The sequence below is a fragment of the Carcharhinus amblyrhynchos genome, chromosome 12 (genome assembly GCF_965287045.1).
Source record: "Carcharhinus amblyrhynchos chromosome 12, sCarAmb.v2.hapA, whole genome shotgun sequence".
NCBI lineage: Eukaryota > Metazoa > Chordata > Chondrichthyes > Carcharhiniformes > Carcharhinidae > Carcharhinus > Carcharhinus amblyrhynchos.
In genome coordinates this window covers 9,493,226-9,510,091 of record NC_137335.1, presented here as the reverse complement: position 1 = coordinate 9,510,091, position 16,866 = coordinate 9,493,226, and positions in this window count along the sequence as shown.

The following is a 16,866-nucleotide window of genomic DNA, read 5'->3' as shown; positions in this document are numbered from 1 at the left end:
TCGTTGAGTATCGTAGCTACTAACCTCGCAACATGAATGTCCTACATGGTGGCACAATGGTTAGCGCTGCTGCCTCACAGTGCCCGAGAACTGGATTCGATTCCCGGCTTGGGTGACTGTCTGTTTAGAATTTGCACGTTCTCCCCGTTTCTGCTTGGATTTCCTCCGGGTGCTCTGGTTTCCTCCCACGGTCCAAAGATCTGCAGGTTAAGTGGATTGGCCATGCTAAATTGATCCAAGTGAGAGGGGGACTGGCTGGGGTAAATACGTGGGGTTTTGGGGATAGGGACTGGATGGGATTGTTTTTGGTGCAGACTCGATGGGCTGAATGGCCTCCTTCTGCACTGTAGGATTCTATGACATCGACATGCATCCTCTGCTCTTCACTCATCCAGTGGGAACAGAATCCAAGTGATACAAAACCACCAGCATTAGCCTCAAAGTACACCTTCGACAAACACCAGACAGTCGCCATAAGCTGCTAAACAGCTTTGTTCTTTATTCTCTGTACATCTTTCCTTTCAATTGGGAGCCCATTCACTTATTGCTTTTGTTCAATATTGATACCACTGCAGAATCCAGACTCTGGGCGCGATCTGACCGCCCGTTCACTCCCGCTGCAGCGAGGCTGGAGAATTTGGCACCCAGCTAAGTCTCCGTTCACTGCGGCGGGATGGGAAAATCCCACTGGCGGGAGCGGTGATAAGATTCCAGCCAGGTCGCCCAGATTGTTACGATTATTAAACTCATGCCACGAGTCATGAAGATAGGTGAGCGATCGCGTGTCGCTTGGCCACATTTTCTGGTTTACGTTCTGTCACAGTTCAATGCTGACACCTGCCGCAAGCATCTTTTGCCAAGCAACATATTGGTATAGAGGCGAGTCAGCAAATGAGGCAACACTTGCAGTAACAGCCTCCATTGACTCTGTCTGCGCTTCTTGCTGTCTCAGCAAAGCAGCCAGCATAATCAACATCTCCACGAACTCCAGACATTCTCTCTTCCAACTTCTTCCATCGGGAAAACGAAACAAAAGTCTAAGGTCACGTACCAGCTCAAGAACAGCCTCTCCCCTGTTGCCGTCAGACTTTTGAATGGACCTGCCTCGCATTAAGTTGATCTTTCTTTATACCCTAGCCATGACTGTAACACTACATTCTGCATTCTCTCCTTTCCTTCTCTATGAGCGGTATGCTTTGTCTGTATGGCGTGCAAGAAACAATACTTCTCACTGTATCCTACAATACACATGACAATAACAAATCAAATCAAATCAAATCAGTTCACATTATGCCTCAGCCTGTTTTCTCTCTCTCACGTTGCTGATGATTGCTTGGGTAGTGCCAACTATTCAACAACTTACAAAAGTGACACTTCACCCTGCGTGAGTCTGGTTAGTGAGTGCCAGCATTCGACTCAATTACCAATGGCATAATGATCGAACCCCAATTCTTTTCACGCATGGGATCCTGAGGCCAGGTTTCTAACGCGATTACCACCTTGGTTCCGATTAACTTATTGTACACAAATCTGCCGTCTACAAGGCACAATTCAGGAGTGCGATGGAATACTCTCCGCTTGCCTGGATGGGTGCGGCTCCAACAACACTCAAGAAGCTCGACATCATCCAGAACAGAGTGGCCCGCTCGATTGGCACCACAACCACAAACCAGCGGCATGGTGGTTAGCAGAGCTGACTCACAGCGTCAGGGATTTGGGTTCGATTCCTGGCTTGGGTCACTGTTTGTGTGGAGTCTGCATCTTCTCCCTGTGACTGTGTAGGTTTCCTTGGGTGTTTCTTGAGTGTTATTGGAGCCACACTCTTCCAGGCAAGTGCAGAGTATTCCATCACACTCCTAATGTGTGCCGTGTAGGTGGTGGATTTGTGCACCGTTGAGAATTACAATTGGTGCAGCAGGTAATTAAGAAGGCAAATGGAATTTTGTCCTTCATTGCTAGAGGGATGGAGTTTAAAAACAGCAAGGTTATATTGAAGTTGTACAAGGTGCTGGTGAGGCCACACCTGGAGTACTGTGTACAGTTTTGGTCTCCTTACTTGAGAAAGGATATACTGGCACTGGAGGGGGTGCAGAGGAGATTCACTAGGCTGATTCTGGAGTTGAGAGGGTTGACTTATGAGGACAGATTGGGACTACATTCTTTGGAATTCAGAAAGAATGAGGGGAGATCTTATAGAAACATACAAGATTATAAAGGGAATAGATAAGATAGAAGCAGGAAAGTTGTTTCCACTGGCCGGTGAAACTAGAACTAGAGGGCTAGTTTCCCCTCAAAATAAGGGGAAGCAGATTTAGGACTGAGTTGAGGAGGAACTTCTTCACACAAAGGATTGTGAATCCGTGAATTCACTGCCCAGTGAAGCAGTTGAGGCTTGAATGTTTTTAAGGGCAAGGAAAGATAAATGTTTGAACAGGAAAGGAATTAAGGGTTATGGTGAGGGGGCGGGTAAGTGGAGCTGAGTCCATGAAAAGATCAGCCGTGATCTTACTGAATGGCGGAGCAGGCTCGAGGGGCCAGATGGCCTACTCCTGCTCCTAGTTCTTATGTTCTCCCACAGTCTGAAAGACATGCTGGTTAGGTGCATTGGCCGGAGCGTCACAACTCGGGGAATTTCACAGTAACTTCATTGCAGTGTTGATGTAAACCTTACTTGTGACCAATAAATAAATAAACTTGGCCACCTCTTGAATACATCCAATGTTTTGGCATCAACTACTTCTTGTGGTAATGAATTCCACAGGCTCACCACTCTTTGGGTGAAGAAATGTCTCCTCATCTCTGTCCTAAATGGTCTACCCCAAATCCTCAGACTGTGACCCCTGGTTCTGGACTTCCTCACCATTGGAAACATCCTCCCTGCATCTACCCTGTCTAGTCCTGTTGGAATTTCATAAGCCTCTATGAGATCCCCCGCCTCATTTATCTGAACTCCAGCGAAAACAATCCTAACCAAGTCAATCTCTCCTCATGCATCAGTCCTGCCAACCCCGGAATCAGCCTGGTAAATTATTCACTGCACTCCCTCCAGAGCAAGGACATCCTTCCTCAGAAGAGGGGACCAAAACTACACACAATATTCTAGGTGTGGCCTCACCAAGGCCCTGTATAATTGCAACAACACATCCCTGCTCCTGTACTTACACTCATATTCAAAAGTTGCTTGGAAATTAAGTTTAAGCAAGTCAATTTATGCTGCTGAAATGCAGTATTTTTCATTTGAAACTGAGATATAGTACAAAGCGGCCCAAGGAAAGGCTTTTGATTTTGATTTGACTTGATTTATTGTTGTCACATGCATTAGTATACAGTGAAAAATATTGTTTTCTGTGCACTATGCAGACAGAGCATACCATTCATAGAGAAGAAAGGACAGGGTGCAGAATGTAGTGTTACAGTCATAGCTAGGGTGTAGAGAAAGACCAACTTTATGTGATGCAGGTCCATTCAAAAGTCTGACGGCAGCAGGGAAGAAGCTGTTCTTGAGACGGTTAGTATGTGACCTCAGACTTTTATATCTTTTTCCTGACGGAAGATGGTGGAAGTTGGTGCATGAGGTCCTTAATTTTGCTGGCTGCTTTGCCGAGGCAGCGGGAAGTGTGGACAGAGACAATGGATAGAACATAGAACATAGAACACTACAGCACAAACAGGCCCTTTGGCCTACAAGTTGTGCTGATCATATCCATACTTATCAGGCCTATCTACAACTCTCAATCACGTTAAATCCCATGTACTCATCCAGAAGTCTCTTAAAAGACTCCAGCGAGTTCACCTCTACCACCACCGATGGCAGCCAATTCCACTCACTCACCACCCTCTGAGTGAAAAACTTACCCCTGACATCTCCTCTGTACCTGCTCCCCAGCACCTTAAACCTGTGTCCTCTCGTAGCAACCATTTCAGCCTCCAAGAATCCACCGTATCTATACCTCTCAACGTCTTATAAACCTCTATCAGGTCACCTCTCAACCTTCGTCTCTCCAGGGAGAAGAGACCTAGCTCCCTCAACCTATCACCTATCTCCCTCAACCTATCAGTGGATGGGAGGTTGGCTTGTGTGATGGCTCACATTTTTATTACGGTCTTGGGCAGAGCAGGAGCCATACCAAGCTGCGATACAACCAGAAAGAACGCTTTCTATGGTGCATCTGTAAAAGTTGGTGAGAGTCATAGCCGGCATGCCTAATTTCCTTAGTCTAAATTCTTTTTTAAATTCTTAATCTGATTTTCTAATTTGCAACTCTAGTAACCTTTTCTCCCGATTGGAATTAAAAAAGCATTCTCTTCCCTGGCAAGGCTTTCTCTCTTATACCAACCCTTCAGAGGAGACAGGTGTTTCACTAAAGCCCTGCAGCTATGTCTAATCTCTGTCTTTCACAAATGGGACTTTTGTCCCTCCTCGTCGATTCCTGGTCGCAAGAGAGACTCTTTTCAGGTACAATGAGGGAACGGAGAAGAAAAAAACTGCACATATGGCGAGGCTCGGTGTGATGACATCATTTATTTAGCTCAGATACAGTGGTGAAGGGATGCGGTGAGGGGAAGGGCCTTCCTGAGAGAAAATAATGTGGTTATAGCCAAGAGCGAACTACGAGACAAACCACAGAGTATCTGGTACCAAAACAATGAAAAGTTCATTGGTTGAGAGACCTTCTATCTCAGGTGCAGTGAAAGAAAATAAGCCTCCATTGTTAAGGGAGGATAAGGACACTGCTTTGTTCCTTTCTGTCCTCTGGCATTGCAATAATGATATTGTGTCAGGCATACGGGTGTAGATGGCAACTACTGATGGATATACACCAAAGTGAATGGGCAACCTCGTGTATTCACGTGACGTCGTAACTTCCTTCAATTTAAGGTGGAATTTGAACAACTGGGACTAAAAGTTTGCATGCAGAGAGTCCAGGTACAGCAGAAAGATTTCTTTTCCTTTGAGTCCAAGCGTTAACGGCTAGGCCGAACTAATCCTCCCATCTTATCACTATATTGCTCCCGAGCTTAAGTTTAAATGTACTTATTAGTGTCACAAGTAGGCTTACAATAACACCGCAGTGAAGTTACTGTGAAAGTCACCACACTCCTGCGCTCGTTCGGGTACACTGAGGGAAAATTGAGCATGACCAATGCACCCAACCAGTATGTCTTTTGGCCCACTAAGTCTGCACTGACCACAGTCCCACCCAAGCCCTATCCCCATAACCCTGTACATTTACCTTAGCTAGTCCCTCTGACTCAAAGGGGTAATTTCACATGGCCAATCAACCTAACCCACACATCTCCGGATTGCGGGAGGAAACCTGAGTACCCGGAGGAAACCCATGCAGAAACGGGGGAGAATTACGCTCTGCACAGATAATGACCCAAGCCAGGAATTGAACCCGGGTCCCTGGCGCTTTGAGGCAGTAGTGCTAACCCACTGTGCCACCGTGCTCAAGGCTGGTCACCGAAACAGTGTTAAAAGTCAACTGTGTCAAGGCAATTTTTATTTTCGCTTGTAATCATTTTGATATGGAGCAGGCATGTAGCAACCAGAGCAAAAACACCACTGATTTAAAGCTTAAGGATGCATTTACTCTGCATTTTAATCGGGAGTGTGAAGCAGTTCACATTTCATGCCTTGCTAAACTTGGTGTTTTCCACTGGGATTTTCAATTCCGTATCCGATTGGGCTCTGACTCAGCTTGTCGGACACATTGCAAAGTGAAACTGCTTCACACCTATCATAGAATCATAGAATCCTTACAGTGCAGAAGGAGGCCATTCGGCCCATCGAGTCTGCACCAACCACAATTCCACCCAGGCTCTAACCCCATATATTTACCCTGCTAATCCCCCTGATGCTAAGGGGTAATTTAGCACGGCCAATCCACCTAACTAGCCCATCTTTCGGATTGTGGGAGGAAACCGGAGCACCTGGAGGAAACCCACGCTGACACGGGGAGAACGTGCAAACTCCACACTGATAGTGACCTAAGCAGTGCTAACCACTGTGCCACCGGGTGGGATTACCCAATTGTGCTTGCCCCAAGACCGTCATGCATTTACCCTAGCTAGTCCCCCTGACACTAAGGGGCAATTAAACATGGGCAACCTACCTAACCCATACATCTTTGGACTGTGGGAGGGAACCAGAGCAAACCCTGGCAGAAATGGGGAGAATGTGTAGACTCCGCACAGACAGTGACCCGAGCCGGGAATCAAATCCGGTCCCTGGGGCTGTGAGGCAGCAATGCTAACCACTGTGTTACCATGCTTCTTCATGCCTAGACTAAATTCAATCCAAATAAATCCAAAGATGTGTAGGTTAGGTGGATTGGCCAGTGTAAATGTGCGGGGCTCAGGGGGGGTGGGGGAGGCGAGGGGGGAGGAGGCAGATCTCGGTAGAATGTTTTTTCAGAAAGTTTATTTATTAGTCATAAGTAGGCTTACATTAACACTGCAATGAAGTTATTGTGAAAATCCCTGACTCGCCACATTTCGGCGTGTTTGGGTACACTGAGGGAGAATTTAGCATGGCCAATGCAAATAGCCAGTATGTCTTTTGGACTGTGGGAGGAAACCTACGCAGACACAGGGAGAATGTGCAAACTCCAGACAGACGGTGACCCAAGCCTGGAATTGAACCCAGTCCACTGCAGCTGGGAGGCAGCAGTGCTAACCACTGCATCACCGATCAGAAAGATTGGGATAGAAAGGGAACAAACGAGAAAAAAACCCAAAAAAAAACCAACCTAGGGTTCAATTCCAGGCTTGGGTCACTTTGCGGAGTTTACGGGTTCTCCCCGTGCCTGCTGCCCCTCTGGCACTGTGAGGCCGCAGTGCCAAGGTCGGTGCAGACTCGATGGGCCAAATGGCCTCCTTCCGCATTGCAGAGATTCCATGGGGTCAATAGATTCGACAGACCCGACCTCCAGTGCTTTCTGGGGGAAGGAAACCCTCCACACGCTGATTGTTAGAATGGATAACCATTTGCTAAGAAGAAAAAAGTCCAGCTGACGGTAAACTGACAAAGCGCGCGATTATTTTAGCGCTGGGTATATTTTCATAACCCGCACTTTTGATTTCAAATGGAGGGGAAAAAAGAAGGGAAGTCCTTCCTAGAAAATGTCAACTGCTCGGGAAAATACTTCACAGGAGAGTAAAGTCCCCTAAGTAAAACCATCTGGGCGAAGCAAGCAAGCGTTAGCTCATAATAAATCTGTTGAAAGTTGTTGAAAACTGACCTTTTATTTGTAGACGTTTGATGATTTCACATATGAATCACGGGAGATGGGGGGGGAGCGTTTGCACTCAAAGGAAATTGCCTTTAATTCGAACTCTTAGGGCTACTTTATGTCAAAGGATTACACGCTTGCCTGATTAGAAGCTTGAGTTACATAAACACACTGTGTTTAGATTTAAGCCTTGCTGTCGGATCTTAAACAGCTGCTTGTACTTAGCTCCAGCAGCAAGCCTTGGTTTAATCACAGGGGGAGAAATGTTTTACCTGCTCCTCTCACACTCAGGCAAGCAGTCAGGAGCGTTACTGATGTGTGCGGATTTAATGGCAGCCAGTATGACAACATAGCACCTTTACTGTAAGTTTAAAGCAACACAGGGCACTTCAGGGACCTGCTGGCCAACTCATTGAACCCAGGTACTGCTGAGCTGTTGCTTCAAATCCGAGTTCACGATTCTATTTTCTTTAAACTCGCTGCAGATCTGAAAGATGTGTGTTCTTCTCGGCTCATGGCCATAGAAGTGCTTATGGTGGGGTGGGGCGGCGTGGCACGGTGGCAAAGTGGTTAGCATTACTGCCTCACTACGCCAGGGACCCGGGTTCGATTCCCGACTCGGGTCACTGTCTGTGCGGAGTTTGTACGTCCTCTCCCTTCCGTGTCTGTGTGCTTTTCCTCCAGGTGTCCAGTTTGTTCCACAGTCCAAAGATGTGTGGTTTAGGTGGGTTGGCCATGCTAAATTGACCCTTAGTGTCAGAGGAACTAGCTAGGGTAAATGCATGGGGATAGGGCCTGGGTGGGATTGTAGTTGGTGCAGGCTGTTTGGGCCGAATGGCCACTATAAGATTTTATGATCCTATTCTTGTAATGTCCACTCACACACATGTATCAGTTTCCTCCCATGGTTCAAAGGACCTGCTGGTTAGGTGCATAGGCCGTGTTAAATTTTCCCTCAGTTTACCCAAGCGGGGTGTAGCGACGAAGGGATTTTCACCGTAACTTCACCGCAGTGTTAATGTGACACTAATAAATAAACTTAAAAAAATGATTTTAAACAAGGCTGTGGCATTAAATGAACACATAAGTACACAGTCTTCTGTGGCCATGCTAAATTGCCCCTCAGTGTCAGGGGGACTAACAGGATAAATATGTGAGGTTATGGAGATAGGGCCTGGGTGGGATTGTGGTCGGTGCAGACTCGATGGGCCAAATGGCCTCCTTCTGCACCGTTGGGATTCTGTGAGAATGAAAACGCAGTGTAATAAAGGCCAGGTGATGTACTGCTAGTTCAGGAAACAGGTGTGAGGGGTTTAAAGGAGCAATTTAATAGTCTAGATCATTCACATGCTAATGCACTAATTGAGTCACTGATAGGATAATTGACACCTAGGCAAAACATTAAATGTTGAGGTGCTTTTCAGATCGAATTCAGTTTAGCTGTGGCAAATGAGACGTTTAATCTCACAACTAGATGTGCCACTTAAATGGATTCCATTCTGGAATAAAATGAGATCAATTATAGGGAGACAAATCGGAAATGGTTAGATAGGTTCATTATGTGATAATGAGCAGATTATGATGGTGCAAGTGCATAAAAGCAATCAGGTTTCACTCTACAGAATGTCTGTTTTTATATGGATTCGACTACACAGGAAATAGAGGCTACTGCAACAGAAATTGTCGAGAGACCACCCAGTTTTTTTGCTCTTTCGAAAAAAAAGACACAAGAACGAAAATGTACAGGCCACAAATGATCCCCTGTTGAATCCTTTACGTTATGGGCGGCACAGTGGTTAGCACTGCTGCCTCACAGCGCTAGGGACCTGGGTTCGATTCCTGGCTTGGGTCATTGTCTGTGCAGAGTCTGCACGTTCTCCCCGTAACTGTGTGGGTTTCTCCTGAGTACTCTGGTTTCCTCCCACATTCTGAAAGATGTGCTGATTAGGTGCATTGACCCGAATAGGTACCGGAGTAGGGGAATTTCACAGTAGCTTCATTGCAGTGTTAATGTAAGCCTTACTTGTGATTAATAAATAATCTGTAACTTTAGTCGATCTTGGCTGAGGTAGTCAGTGGGATGCCTCAATTTGACACAGTAGACCGGGTGATCGCTTTGCTCAGCATTTCGGGTCTGTACGCAATCAGGCCCCTGACCTTCCGGTGGCTTGCCATTTTAACACACGATCCTGCTCCCATGCCCACATGTCTGTCCTTGGCCTGCTGCAGTGTTCCAGTGAAGCTCAACGCAAACTGGAAGAACAGCATCTCACCTTCCGACTAGGCACTTTACAGCCTTCCCGTCTCAACATCGAATTCAACAATTTTGGATGATTAGTTCTATCCCACCGCGTCCCCTTTGCTTTCATTTTATCTCATTTTTATTGCCTTTCTTTATTTTTCTTTCCCCCCTCCCCACCCTTTCCCCCTAGTTTATCCTCCCTTTCCTTACCTTTTTTCCCCTTTTCCTTCCCTTTCCCCCTTTTTCTCAATTTTATCTCTCTTCCACAGTACTCTCCCCCCCCCTCCCCCGTCATCTTCATCTGTCACAGCTTACCCTCTGATTTCAGCTTCTCTGCTACTTGGACATTCACACCTCCTATTCTCTCTATGGGCTGCCATTAGCAGCCTTTCTCCTGGTTTCTGTGCCCATGACTCATCTTTCATTCCCTCCCCCTGCAGTATAAACATCTCCCACTTTCTATGCCTTTCAAGCTTTGACAAAGTATCGTCTGGACTCGAAACGTCAGCTCTTTTCTCTCCTTACAAATGCTGCCAGACCTGCTGAGATTTTCCAGCATTTTCTTTTTTGGTTTCCATTGGTCGCACTGACCTGCTGTAGGTTGAAAGTTAGCCAGTGGCTCTGTTCCTAGTTGCTTTTCAATGGCTCCAGCCATGGTTGAATGGTGTAGCAGATTTGATGGGCTGACTGGCCTAATTCTGCTCCAATGTCTTATGGTCTTTTGGCCTATACTAGAAAGGTGTGTGAGGGAGAGAGGATAGAATTGTTTGTAAACTGCGTCAAATATCCTTCTCAATGCTTGAGCCAGCAGGGGCCAGGAGAAAACTGGAGAAACTGCAGGGGAATGAGGAAACTCGAGTATAAAACAAGAGGTCATCATTGGCCTGAAGCAGTAACATGCATGTATATGTAACAACAGCAGAATTAGGCCATTCGGCCCGTCAAGACTGCTCCGCCATTCATTAAGATCATGGCTCATCTGTTTGTGTTGAGTTCTCCATTTAGAATCAGAATTCCTACAGTGCAGAAGGACACCATTTGGCCCATTGAGTCTGCACCAACTCTCTGACGGAGAATCCAACCCATCTCCCCAACCCAACATATTTACCTCCTAATCCACGCTTTTTAGGACACTAAGGACCAACTTAGCATGGCCAAGCCATCTAACATACACATCTTTGGACAAACTATACCCACAATAAGCTTCGATTCCCTTGGCAAGCAAGAATCTATCTAAAATATTCAGTGACACGGCCTCCCACTGCCTTCTAAGGCAGAGAGTTTCAAAATCAGACAAACCTCGGAGAGAAAACAATTCTTCTCATCTCTGCCACCGTGTGTAGCACTGCTGCCTCACAGCTCCAGGGACCCAGGTCGTTGTCCATGCGGAGTCTGCATGTTCTCCCCGTGTCTGCGTAGGTTTCCTCCAGACGCTCCAGTTTCCTCTCACAGTCTGAAAGATGTGCTGTTTAGGCTGCATTGGCCGTGCTAAATTCTCCCTCAGTGTACCCGAACAGGCACCGAGTGTGGCGACTAGGGGATTTTCACAGTGACTTCATTTACGGTGTTAATGTTAGCCTACTTGTGACGCTAATAAATAAACTTTAAAACTTTAAAGCTCCTAAAAGGGCAACACCTAATCTTAAACCAGTGCCCCCTAATTCTGGACTTGCCCACAAAAGGAAACAAAGGGGGTGATTCTCCCATAAGCGCTGAATTGGTGGGAAAACTGTTTTAAATCCCGATTGTTTTGTCAGTTCAGCTTCTCACCTGAATCTCCGCACTCTGCGCACTGCAGAGGTCCCAGTTGTGAATCTCATTAAAAACCCAGGGGGGCAGGGCCTAGTCGCGCCGGAGTTTGGCAGTTCTGGAACTCTGTGCATGCGCAGTGGCCCCAAACTGTCTACCTCCCGCTTGTTGGCCAGTTTGATCGCTGGCCAGCCCGGGATTCCCGCATTGCTGCCCCTCCAGCCCTCCCCACAGCCTGATCGTACCCCCCCGCAACAATCCCCAGGCCAGCCTGACCATTGCCCCCTTCCACAGACCTGGAGCGCTCCGATGTCCAGGCCCCACACCCAGCAATGTGATTCCCCCACCCCCTCATCTCGGCAGACCCACCCCCACGGACACCTTCCCGGGGTCAGACACCCCTGGAGGAAGGCCCACCCCCCCCCCACCGCAGACCACCCAGCCTGCTCCAATCACTGCTCTCCCTCAATCCGAGACCAATCCCCATGCTGAGTGGCAGCAAGACCCCCCCCAGATCCCACTGATTGCCCCTAGGCCTTGCCCCGAGTAGGGCCTGGTCCCTTGGTACTGCCTAATGCCCGGTGGGCAGTGCCAAGGTGCCCTTTGGGCGTGGGCACTTTGTCCCTTTGAACATAAAAATAAGAACATAAGAAATAGGAGCAGGAGTAAGCCATCCAGCCCTTCGAGCCTGCCCCGCCATTCAATAAGATCATGGCTGATCTGTCGTGGCTCAGTTCCACTTTCCCACCCTCTCCCCATAACCCTTAATCCCCTCTCCTATCAAAAACCCATCAACCCGCGTCTTAAAAATATTTAGCGAGGCAGCCTCCACCACTTCAACGGGCAGAGAATTCCAGAGATTCACCACCCTTTGAGTGAAGAAGTTCCTCCTCAACTCCGTTCTAAACCGCCCCCCCTTTATCTTGAGGCTGTGCCCCCTAGTCCTACTGTCTTTTTTGAGCGGGAAGAGTCTTTCCACCTCTATCCTATCCATCCCATTCATCATCTTATACGTCTCAATGAGATCTCCCCTCATTCTTCTAAACTCTAACGAGTACAAGCCCAGTTTATTTAGCCTCTCCTCATAGCTCAATCCCCTCAACTCCGGTATCAGCCTAGTAAACCTCCTCTGCACTCCCTCCACTGTGCCAATGCCCCATAAATTCAAACCCATTCCTCCCACACCAATCCCTGAGCCACCCATTCACTTCCTTAATCCTGTCAACCCTACGCCCATCTGCACACGGTTCAGGCAGTAGCCCAGAGATAACCACCTTGTCGGTTCTACTTTTTAATTCCACTCCCAGCTTTTCATACTCCCTCCCCAGATCCTCAGTCTGCATTTTGCTTACGTCTTTGGCAGTGCCGGGGGGCACAAGCTGGTGCTGCCAGGGTGTCCATGCCCAGGGGGCATCACCCCCTAGTGCCCGACCTTCCTGGGGTCCCGATTGCCTCCTCCTCATTCTGGCAGGGTGTCCCCTAGTTCTCTGAACGTTGAGAGCTAGCCTGAACCCTGTCAGAATGAAATACTCCTGGTGGGTTGGGAGATTCGGGTCCTGATAATGAACTCAAGTACATATTTGGAGTTCATGCAGAAACAATTTAAATCACTTACCTGCCTTCCCGTCAGTTTCCAGCATGGTCTGACTGGAGACTGTGCAGCACAAATCCCTGTTCGAGGCCACAGACATGGGTCTCCATCTACGACCCAGCAGAAAGGTTGCTGGCCGCAGTAGGAAAATCCTGGCCATATTTTCTACATCCACCTTATCAATGTCATTCAGGATCTTACATACTTCAATCACGTCACTCCTCTTCTCTAAACTCCAGTGGAAACAAGCCCAGTCTGTCTCACCTTTTCTCATCAGGCAACCCATTTGCTCCAGATATCAGTCGAGCAAACCTCCTCTGAGCTGCCTCCAACATCCTGAGCCAATTCTGTCCCCCTTCTCGCAGATGCAGCCAGACCTGCTGAGTATTGGCAGCATTTTTGTTTCTTTGTTCAGATCTTCAGCATCCTCTCATATTTTGCTTTTGTATCTGTCCTGAGGTTTGGTACTGGAAACTGAATGGGTGGCATGGCGCCACAAGGGTTAGCACTGCTGCCTCACAGCGCCAGGGACCCGGGTTCGATTCCCACTTTGGGTCACTGTCTGTGTGGAGTTTGCACATTCTCCCCGTGTCTGCATGGGTTCCCTCCGGACGCTCGGTTTCCCCCCTCACTCCAAAGGGTTAGGTTGATTGGCCATGCTAAATTACCCCTTAGTATCAGGAGATTAGCCAGGTAAATATGTGGGGTTATGGGGACAGGGCCTGGGCAGGGTTGTTGTCGGTGTACAGTCAATGGGCCAAATGTCTTCCTTCTGCATTGTAGGGATCCTATGATTCACAGGTCATTGAGACCAATGGAACGCCATTCTGGATGTGGTCAGATCATGCCTCCACGTAATATAGAGAGGCGATGGCCTTGTGGTATTATAGCTAGATTATTAATCCAGAAATTCTAGGGACCTGGATTCGAATCCTGCCATGGCAAATGGTGGAATTTGAATTCATTTTTTAAAAATCTGGAATTAAGGATCTACAGATGACCATGAAACCATTGTCGATTGTGGGAAAAATCCATCTGGGTCCTTGAGGGAAGGAAATCTGTCATCTTTACCCGGTCTGGCCTACATGTGACTCTAGCAATGTTGTTAACTCTCAACAGCCCTCCAAGGGCAATTAGGGATGGGCAATAAATGCTGGCCAGCCAGCGAAGCCCATGTTCCACAAATGAACAAAAAAGTGTGGTGGTGTTGTGCTACAGTTTGCTTTCAATCAGGGAACTCAGATTGCTGTGGCAACATGACATTTTTAGATTTATGTTGTAGTCTGGAGCTAGGAACAGTGATGGCAGAGGCTCCAACACTCTTTCCGTCACAGGGCCAACTAGGAAACTCTCCCGCTCTTGCCGCCTGCCATTGGCATGTTTGGAAGTGTTTACACGTTGATACTTGACCTGTTCCGCTCCAAGTTACAGACTGTCCTCACTTGGAAATATGTTCATTACTCCTTCTTTGTGCTTGGGTCAGAATTTGCTATCTATCAGCACCTTGGGTATACTTTCACCACACGGACTCAACAAGGTGGCTCTCCATTGTCTTTTCAAGGATAACTGGGGATGGGTAATAAGTGCCAGCTTTGCCAGTGATCACAGTAAGAAGCCTCACAATGCTAAGTTAAAGTCCAACAGCTGGTGTTGTGAGACACTGTGCTTATCCCAGTCCAACGCCCACATCTCCACATCATTTTGCCAGTGATGCCAGCACCCAAGGAATGAATTAACAAAAACACAAACAAATGTTGTGCCCACGAGCAGCCTGGAGTCAGGTTTGGATCAGGTTGCTAAGGGGAAGAAATATGTATTTGCTCTCCCCAGTCTCATTCATTATTCTTGGGAGGATGATGTATTTGATTGATCCTGGCTGTGAGGGCAAACTGGTTGCTGTGGAGACAGGAGTATGCATCTGGGTTTCTCCTGTGCTACTTGAGGTAGTGGGGCAGGATTGGGGGGTGGAAAGTGCGGTGCTGCTGAAGATCTGTACCTGCATTTTTTGATTATCTTGTGGGAATGTGGGAATGTGTTTACTACTGAATGGGGTAAGGATCAACCTTGTCAAATATCCAAATTTTACAGGCTAGGAAATCCAACACAAAAAAAAATTTGAATGTTGGTCTTTAGACAACACTTTCTGGTGGCAAGAATTTCTTGAAGTACTCAGCTAACAGTTGGGCAGCATGGTGGCACAGTGGTGAGCATTGCTGCCTCATAAGCCAGGGACCCGGGTTCAATTCCCGGCTTGGGTCACTGTCTATGTGGAGTTTGCACATTCTCCCCGTGTACGCGTGGGTTTCCTCCGGATATTCCAGTTTCCTCCCACAGTCCAAAGATGTGCGGTTTAGGTGGATTGGCCATGCCAGGGGGTGACCAGCTAGGGTAAATGCATGGGGATAGAGCCTGGGTGGGATTGTGGTCGGTGCAGACTCGATGGGCCGAATGGCCTCTGTTTGCACTGTAGGATTTTATGGAATTAACAGTTAGTTTGCCAACTTAAGTATATGATGTGGAGTTGCCGGCGTTGGACAGGGTTAGGCACAATAAGTAGTGTCACAACACCAGGTTAGAGTCTAACAGGTTTATTTGATAGCACGAGCTTTCAGAGCGTTGCCCATTCATCAGGTGAGGGGCAGAGCTCCGAAAGCTCGTGCTACCAAATAAACCTGCTGGACTTTAACCTGGTGTTGTGACACTACTTATGGAACTTCAATACAAGTGGAGGTTTGTCAAGAAATTGCGGTTCATAAGGACTTGACCACATTTTTAAAGAGAAGCTTATGAGCATTGAAACGTCTTGGTGATTGTCCCTGCATGGGAGTATGGAGATAGGGCAAGAGAGTGGGCCTGGGGAAGATGTTCTTTCTGAGAGTCGGTGCAGATTAGGTGGGTCAAACAGTCTTCCTTTGCACTGTAGGGTTTCAGTGATTCCACAAGATCAAAATTGGATCAATCTTGCTTCCCAGCTTGGAAGTCCATTTTTATCAGCATCACCTTAACAATTTCTTCAACGTCAAGCACTAAATATCTTTGTTCCAAAGCTTCATGGGCCAGCAATCTGAGGACGTAACCTGGAATTGTGCCAACTGAGATTCTTGGGCTAGGGGAAGATTTCTTGATTAACCTTCAAATTAAAAAATAATATTCTTTTCTTAAAGTTAAAAAGCCATTGTGCCGAGTGGACAGGGAAAGCCCTTAATCCATCTCTCCAAAAAGCCAAATTCAAACTGAAACTATTTCATGGTCCCAAAAAGACACACAAGATCCAAGCTGACAAGGCAAGGTTTGGCACCCGATTTTGGACTTAACTTAGTGCTTGATCTTAGCCAAAAAGGTTAATCTTCAAATGTTCTTAGAATTTTTTTTGCTTCATTCTTCAAGTTACAAAACCGATGCTCAGAGTGAACCGGGCAAACCGGAATCCATAGATAAACACAAAATACTGCGGATGCTGGAATCTGAAACAAAAACAGAAAAATGCTGGAAAATCTCAGCAGGTCTGGCAGCATCTGTGGAGAGAGAATAGAGTAAGAAGTCTCACAACACCAGGTTAAACTTTAATTGGTATTGTGAGACTTCTTACCGTGTTTACCCCAGTCCAATGCTGGCACCTCCACAGCGAGAGAGAATAGAATCAATGTTTCGAGTCTGGGTGACCTTCCGTCAGAGCCGAATCCATTCCTTGCTTGCCCCAAAAACCAAATTCAAAATCCAACCGCGTCCAATTCATGGTCCCCAAAAGAGAGACAAAGATATTTTGTACAAATCCAGGAATTCTAGAGCAGGAAACCAAATTAATTGTGGCGAAGGTGGTGATTAGAACAACCTCCCTTAAATTTGAAGCAACTACAAATCCACCTGTCAAATTGATACCAGTGAGTTTATTTGCTGTATAAGACACAAGGCACAAGTCACTCATAAGGGATGGGGTAAACATACTTCTGGGTTCATTTACTGAGACATGCGAGAACACTCTGGCATATTTGTACAGCTTGGAGAAATCAGAGCTGTGCGTATGTCCTCTGCTCAAAGCAAAAGTGAAA